At 35.1% G+C, this 8,733-nt stretch overlaps 1 protein-coding gene across 2 annotated transcripts in view; it reads left to right on the forward strand.

Moving 5' to 3' along the window:
• The window catches only part of LOC107639283 (cytochrome c6, chloroplastic), a 20,554-nt gene that overhangs the window by 5,862 nt on the left and 5,959 nt on the right, over positions 1–8,733 (forward strand). The window lies entirely within an intron of this gene.

Raw genomic sequence — 8,733 nt, forward strand, 5'->3', positions numbered from 1 at the left:
TTTAAGATTTAAGATAGTAAGTGAAAACATTACTTACTGAGTTAAATTGCCTATTATCTTCTGTTATATATATATATATAAAGTCTCGTATGTCATATATATGGATGTGAGTGTGTGTTTGTATGTATGTGATAGATAGGTAAATTATATGGGTTTAAAAATATACTTTTTAAGATAGTAAGTGAAAACATTACTTACTGAGTTAAATTGCCTATTATCTTCTGTTATATATATATATATAAAGTCTCGTATGTCATATATATGGATGTGAGTGTGTGTTTGTATGTATGTGATAGATAAATTTTGGGTAAATTATTCAATCATCTTTTGAATAAAGAGTAAGTTATTTTTTATAATAAATTTAATAGTTATTAAATAAAATTAATTATGTCATCAAAATGATTAATATTAATTTTTAATTTAATATAAATTTTGATAACTAAATTAATTAATTACAATAAAACTATTTAAACTTCAAATTTATAAAATCACACAATTTTATCAACCTTTTTTATTTTAAATTTGTAATTTGGCTTTTTGATTTTTTTTTATTTGTTCTTTTTAATTTTTTATTTTTTTGTATTGTTAGATCTAATTAATATATATGTAGTTAAAAAAATTATAAAATAAGATTTTTTTGTAATTCTTATAATTTACAAAAAAAATTATTATTAGTTTAATTAATTGTCAAAACTTGTGAACCAGCTTCATGCCTTTAGATTTCACTCTCTTCTACTCACACTTCACAGTTCACACTCCTCTACATAACTAACTTGCTGACATATATAGAGTTAATTAGACCGTTATTTTTCTGTTAGCAGTTGGATAGTTAGTTAGTGGCATTCACACTATATATAGCTAAACTTGTAACATCAACAATTTGAGATTCACTAATCAAAATTTCAGTCTTTACAATTCACATCAAGAATTTAGAGTTCAGAAGCTCTCTTCTCTTGTTCTTGAATGTTCAGCATCCATCCCTTGTTGCTCACAGCTCGAACCGATTTATCACATGGTGCAGTAAGCATGGAGCAAGGTTGAAGAGCTTGAACTGTTGGTGAAGAGTTAGTGAATCCATCTTTCATCGATCTCTAATCGATTTCTCTCTCCTTTTTCAATCACAGTGAATTTTGCTTTTCTTGATCTGACTTGATCATCCGTTCGATTTCTTGCACTCGAGAAATCTTGATCAAGAACTCTTTTCTCCTTCAATTTCTTTGCCTTGAAGAAGTCTCGATCAATGGCTAATCATCCTACAAATCCGATTCCCGAAGCAATAATTTCTGGAATCGATCTTCACACCCTAACTAATCTGGTCAATCAAATAAATCAGACTCAATCTCCAAGAACTCATGCCTCTTCGATCGTAGATCCAACGAGTTCTTATTATCTACATCCTTGTGAAAGTCCTGGTTCACCGCTAATTTTCATGGTTTTAAGCTCAAACAACTATCATAGTTGGGAGAGGGCCATGCTGCGTACACTAAGCTCAAAGAACAAGCTCAAGTTCGTGAATGGAAGCATCAGCAAACCAGAATCAACAGATCCTTTGTTTGATGTGTGGGAACGATGCAACGATTTCATCATCTCCTGGATCACTCTCTCACTTAGCTCGGATATAGAACAAAGCGTGATGTGGCACAATGTCACTTCGGATCTATGGAAAGATTTGAAACACAGGCATTTTCAGAGTGATGTATTCAAGGTAACAGGATTGGAAGAAGAGATGTTCACTCTTTGGCAAGGTAGTCTAAACATGACCGACTACTTCACAAGGCTAAAAAGAATTTGGGAAGAGCTAGAGAACTTTAGGCCTCTACCTGATTGCATATATTGCAAGAATAGGAACTGCACTTGTGGAACTATTATGAGAGGATACAGAAACGAGACCTACATAGTTCGTTTTCTTAGAGGCTTAAACGAACAATATGCGACAGTAAGGTCGCAAATAATGCTGATGCAGCCTTTACCAAGCATTGAACAAGCCTTTTCACTGCTTTTTCAACAAGAAAGACAGTTCCAGTGTAGTGAACCACTCATTGACAATAAGATCCTGATAAGTAGCGCTGCTCCATATCAACCCTCAACACAAGGAGGAAAGGGCCGAGGCAAGGGAGGAAGAACTGCTGGTAGAGGAAGAGAACGAACAAAAGTTTGTACCTACTGTGGCAAAACTGGCCATCTAATCGACACATGTAATAAAAAGCATGGTTTACCTCCTCATCTCAAACAAGAAAGCAGTGCAATCAATAATGCTATCACTGATGATGAGAATTTTGCAAAAATCAGTGATGACCAGCTAGTAGAGGAAAGTAGTGTAGAACTGGAATTCACAAGGGAACAGAAGCATGCTTTGCTAGCTCTCTTGAAGCAGCCATCTCTAGATACACACAAGCCTCAAAATGCCATAAACCAACTTGTCACATTGCCCTCATCAAGGTATTGCCTTCCATTTCAATTTTTAAACCCAGCTCTTGGGTCATTGACTCATGAGCAACCGATCATGTAGCATACTGTTTAGAGCTTTTTCACCCATTACATAAAATAGAACCCATACTTGTTAGAATGCCAAATGGAACCAACACTATAACTTCAACAGCTGGGACTATAATTTTCTCTAAAACCTTTTTCCTCACAAAGGTCTTGTACATTCCAAGTTTCAAGTTCATTCTTATATCAATTTCCAAAATGACTAACTTGCTCAAATGTGAATTTTTTTCTGATGAAAAATATTGCAAGATCCAGGACTACCTTTCATTGAAGATGATTGGTGTAGCTGAGCAAAGGAGGGGACTTCATGCATTTGAAGACCTAAAACCTGTAAGGAACTTTCAACTAAAACCAGCAATTGCAGCAACATCATTCATACCACAAACACAACATCTTAGCAATAGCAATAAGATGCATGACAATAAGAATAGAAGTGCATCAAACTTGTGGCATCTTAAACTAAGGAACTTACCAAATGACAGAATTCTTGTATTGTAATAAAGCTACAATTTCATTAATAAATCTAATCTTTGTACCATTTCTTGTGAGTCTTGTCATTATGCTAAGCAAAAGCGTTTTCCATTTCCAATAAGCATGTCTATATCAGAAGAAATATTTGATCTAATACACATAGACATTTGGGGGGTCAATTAATATTAACTCTACTGCTGGACAAAAATATTTTTTTACAATAGTGGAAGACAAAAGCAGATTTTGTTGGCTATTTTTCATGAAACATAAATCTAAAGCTGCCACACTGCTAAAAGATTTTGTTCAATTAGTTCAAACTCAGTTTAAGAAAACTATTAAACAAGTTAGATCGGACAATGTAGCTGAGTTCAAGCTAACTGAATTTTATGCAATAAAATGTATTATACACCAAAATACATGTGTTGAAATCCCTCCACAAAATGGCATAGTTGAGAGGAAACACCAACACATTTTAGCAGTGACTAGAGCAATTATGTTTCAAGCAAACTTACTAAAGAAACTATGGCATTATGTAGCTGCTCATGCCATATATATCATCAATAGACTTTCCAGCAATGTTTTGAAAAATAAGTCCCCTTATGAAATTCTTCACAACAAACTACCTGACATACACAATTTCAAGATTTTTGGATGTTTAGCATATGCTGCAACCATTCATGCTAATAGAAAGAAGCTTGATCCGAGAGCTAGAAAATGCATTTTCTTAGGCTATAAACAAGGAATAAAAGGGTACATTTTATATGATCTATCTTCTAAAGAAATTCTTTTTTCAAGAGATGTAGTTTTCTATGAGAATACTCTACCTTTGTGCAACACACAGAATTTAGAATTCTTCCAAAAGTGTCATGCATCACCTGCATAATTCTCAGACCCTTTCCTTTTTGATACCACATACACACAAAACACAAATAATTCGACTAACACCATTCCTTTCAATGCACCATCAACACAATCTGCATCTCATTATCACAACACCACAAGGCCAAATGGCCAATTCACTACAAATTAGTGTATCAAACATACCATACAATCAACAAGATGCTGTTGTACCTCACATTCCTCAAAATGATGGCCCAATTGTTGAAAGACCTCTTAGAGAAAGAAAATACCCCTCTTACCTAAAGGATTATCATTGTTTCTAACTACTAGCTCAACTACATCACCAACTTCATGTAGGTACCCTCTTTCTCATGTTCTATCCTATTATAGTCTATCGAAAAAGAAAAAAAAAATTCTCCATTGCCTTGATCACCAACACAGGCCCCAAAACTTATGAAGAGGATGTGATGTATCCCTGTTGACAAGAAGTTATCAAATCAGAATTTGCTGCCCTTGATGAAAACCGAACCTGGTCACTCACTACTTTACCAGCTGGCAAGCATGTAATCGGCTGCATGAGGATTTACCCAAGTTTCAGGACAAGACTATTTTGACACCTTTAGTCCCGTAGTAAAAATGAAAACATTGAGGATTCTTCTAGCCATTGCAGCCGCCAAAGACTGGTTCGTCCACCAGTTGGATGTGAACAAAACATTTTTACATGGAGACCTTAAAGAGGAAGTCTACATGAAACCAACCCCTATCTTGAACGTGTCTGATCCGAAGCTGGTATGCAAATTAGAGAAGTCACTCTATGGCTTAAAGCAAGCCAGCAGACAATGGAACTCAAAATTAGCTTACACTTTGGTCAACTTTGGCTACACTCAGTCAAAACATTAGGGGTGTGCATGGCCCGACCCGGCCCAAAGACCCGGTCCGATCCCGAACACTTTAGGGACTAATTTAGTGTGATTTTACCAGGTCTAGGACCGGGTAAGGGTCTCAAAAATAGACCCGGTCATTATTTCGGGTCGGGTCCGGGCCATAACTCAGATCACCCGAACTCGGCCCGATGGCCCGGTCATCATACACAATTAATATTTTGTGTTATTAGTGATGGATGATGGCTATTCTTATGTGGAATTTAAGTATTGTAAACCTTAATATTTTGTGTTATTAGTTATTATAAGACTATAAGTTAATGTTTTATGTTTAAAATGTATAAGATTTTAGACTAATGCATAATATTATGGTATTTGTATTGATTTAAATATTTGGTGTTATTAGACAATATTAGTATTGATTATGGTTATGCTTTAATTTCAGAGAAGAGTTGGTTCTTGTTATATTTTTTTAAGTGAATTTACCATATCAAATAATGGTTGGAGTCTTGAAAATTTGGATATTTTCACATGCTACCTTATAAGAAGGTATCAAGGTAATGTAATGTTAACGGCCCAGTTTTTACCCGGTATAATCGTGGCCCGAAAGTGTATAGGTTTCATCGGGTCTAGGGCCAGGTTCGGGTCTAATAAATTGGCCCGGTATATATTCCAGGTCGGGTCTGGGTCACATCAAACCCGGTTTCATCCGTCCCATTCACACCCTACAAAACATTATTAGTTTGTTCACAAAGGTTGCTGGTTTTGGATTCACAGCTATGATAATCTATGTCAATGACGTGGTACTTGTTGAAAACTGCATCAGAGAAATCATAGCTTTGAAGCAACATCTTCATAACCTCTTCAAAATTAAAGACATTGGAAAATTAAAGTTCTTTTTCGGCTTTGAATTTGCTTGAAGCAAGAGAGGAATAGCAATGTATCAAAGAAAATATTGTCTAGACCTGTTGGAAGAATATGGCAAAAACATGGATTACACTTCTCATCTCTCTAAAGAATCTGGAGACCCAATGCCAAATGCTAGTAAATACAGAAGACTGCTAGGAAGACTCTTATACCTAACCAATACAAAACCCGAATTAGCTTTGCCATTGGAAAGCTAAGTCAGTTTCTTGAGTACCCCACTAGTAAACACTTTCAAGCCGCTCTAACAGTTCTGAAATATCTGAAATCATCTCCTGCCCAGGGTCTTTTATTCAAGACCGAATCAAATTTACAACTCACCGGCTTCTCAGATAGTGACTGGGCCACCTGCCCTGACACAAGATCCGGCTATTGTTTTTTCTTGGGTACTACGCTAATCACTTGGAAGAGTAAGAAATGGGTTACCATTGCTCGCTTTTCCGCTGAAGTCGAGTATAGAGCCTTGGCTGCCTCAACATGTGAAGCTCAATGGATCATCTTCATCCTTCAAAATCTCCAAATTTCAATCCTCAGACCAACAGCTATCTATTGTGATAGTAAATTCGCATTGCACATTGCGGCCAATTCGGTGTTCCACGAACGTACCAAACATATAGAAGCTGACTACCATATAGTACGCAATAAAGCTCAAGCACAAGTTATCAAGCTCCTTCCCATCTCCACATACCAAACTGCCGATATCTTCACTAAAGTCCTCTCCCCTACACCCTTCTCTTCTTGTCATTTCAAGCATGGCTTATATGACCTTCATAAGCCCAACCTTGAGAGGAGGGGAGTGTGAACCAACTTCATGCCTTCAGATTTCACCCTCTTCTACTCACATTTCACACTCTTCTATATAACTAACTTGCTGACATATATAGAGTTAATTAAACAGTTATTTTTATGTTAGCAGTAGGATAGTTAGTTAGTGGCATTCACACTATATATAGCTAAACTTGTAACATCAACAATTTGAGATTCACTAATCAAGTTTTTAGTTTCTGCAATTCACATCAAGAATTCAGAGTTCAAAAGCTCTCTTCTCTTGGTCTTGAATGTTCAGCGTTCATCCCTTATTGCTTATAGCTCGAACCGATTTATCACAAAACTCAAGTTAAATTAAGAATTAATGTTAACCATAATAATATAATTTATTTCATTCAATAGTTATTAGACATGTCATAAGAGATAACTTATCCTTTATTTGAGAGAGAATTGAATAGAATTTACCTAAATTTTTTGGTTTTATATAAAATATATACAGCTTTTTGTGTTAATCCTGTAAAATTTATCTTTTGGTTTTAGTTTAATAAACTTCAAAATGTTTGCGTTTGATTTTACATTGTTAATTTATTCTGTTAAATATACTGACATAATAAATTAAAATATTGACTTAACAAAACGTGTTATATCAGTATTTAATCTATCAAGCCAACACTTAACACATCAAACCAGAGACAAATGAAAACTTATTAGACTCTAAATAAAAAAGTTACTTAAATCATATTGTAAAACAACTAAATAAATAACGAAGATGTAAATATAAAATATGTAAATAGAAGACTCTAGCATTAATATAATTAGCTCAATAATGATTTATATATATACATTAATATTATATGTTGTAATATGTATATATATGTAAAGATAGAAAGAAGTATTAAAAGTAAAGAGAGAGAGTTGCATTTGATTTTATTACTGTAGAGAGAGAGAGGGAAATATTTGTAATTGTGTGTGTCCAATTCTATTGCCTCGTTCATGCTTTTATAGGCAAACAAATTCTTCTTTTCAAACATTATTAACTGTGCTATATGAGAATTTGCTCCTTCCAGCATGGGGAATTAGATTCACCCATAAATGAGCATTCATCCTTATCCTTCCATGTTGTAACACTCCCCCTTGGATGCTCATTTAGGAATATGCCTCATTAAAACCTTACTAAAGAAAAACTCAGTGGGAAAAAACTTTAGTGAAGGAAAAAGAGTACAATATCCTTTGTGATGGGACTGTCTCATTAAAAACCTTGTCAAGGAAAACCCAATGGAAAAAAAACTGACCAAGGGAAAAAGAGTACAGTCTCCCCCTCTTGCCGACATCATTCAATGTCTCGAAATCAGCACATCCCAATCTCATGTACCAATCTTTCAAATGAGGATTTTGGAAGTGACTTTGTAAATAAATCTGCCAGATTGTCACTTGAGCGGATCTGTTGCACATCAATTGTCCCCTGATTTTGAAGATCATGAGGTAAGAAGAATTTGGGAGAGATATACTTTGTTCTATCACCTTTGATGTATCCACCCTTAAGTTGAGCAATGCATGCTGTATTATCTTCAAACAGGACAGTTGGAGCTATCTTATGATCAATCAGTCCATATGATGACAGAATATATTGAATCAGACTCCTCAGCCAAAAACACTCGCGACTAGCTTCATGAATCGCTAGTATTTCAGCATGATTCGAGGAGGTTACTACTATCGTCTGTTTCGTGGACCTCCATGATATAGCTGTACCACCATATGTGAACAGATATCCTATTTGAGATCTCCCTTTGTGTGGATCAGACAAGTATCCAGCATCCACATAGCCAATTATTTGTGACTTGGATCCATAGGGATAAAACAATCCCATATCAACTGTTCCATGAAGATATTGAAAAATTTGTTTGATTCCACTCCAATGTCTTCTGGTTGGAGAGGAACTATATCTTGCTAGTAAATTCACAGCAAATGATATATCGGGTCGTGTATTATTAGCAAGATACATTAGTGCTCCAATGGCACTAAGATATGGTACTTCAGGACCAAGGATATCTTCATTCTCTTCTTTAGGACAGAATTAATCCTTTTTCGCATCCAAAGATCTTACAATCATTGGGGTACTTAATGGATGTGACTTATCCATATAAAATCTCTTCAAGATCTTTTCTGTGTATGTTGTTTGATGAATAAAGATCCCATTTTTTATATGCTCGATCTGCAGGTCGAGACAAAATTTAGTTCTTCCAAGATCTTTCATCTCAAACTCTTCTTTTAGAGTTTTATAATTGTTGGAATCTCTTCAGGAGTCCCAATGAAATTTAAATCATCAACATACACAGCAATTATAATGAATCCAGATGCG

This window comes from Arachis ipaensis, chromosome B04 (genome assembly GCF_000816755.2).
Source record: "Arachis ipaensis cultivar K30076 chromosome B04, Araip1.1, whole genome shotgun sequence".
Taxonomy (NCBI): Eukaryota; Viridiplantae; Streptophyta; class Magnoliopsida; order Fabales; family Fabaceae; genus Arachis; species Arachis ipaensis.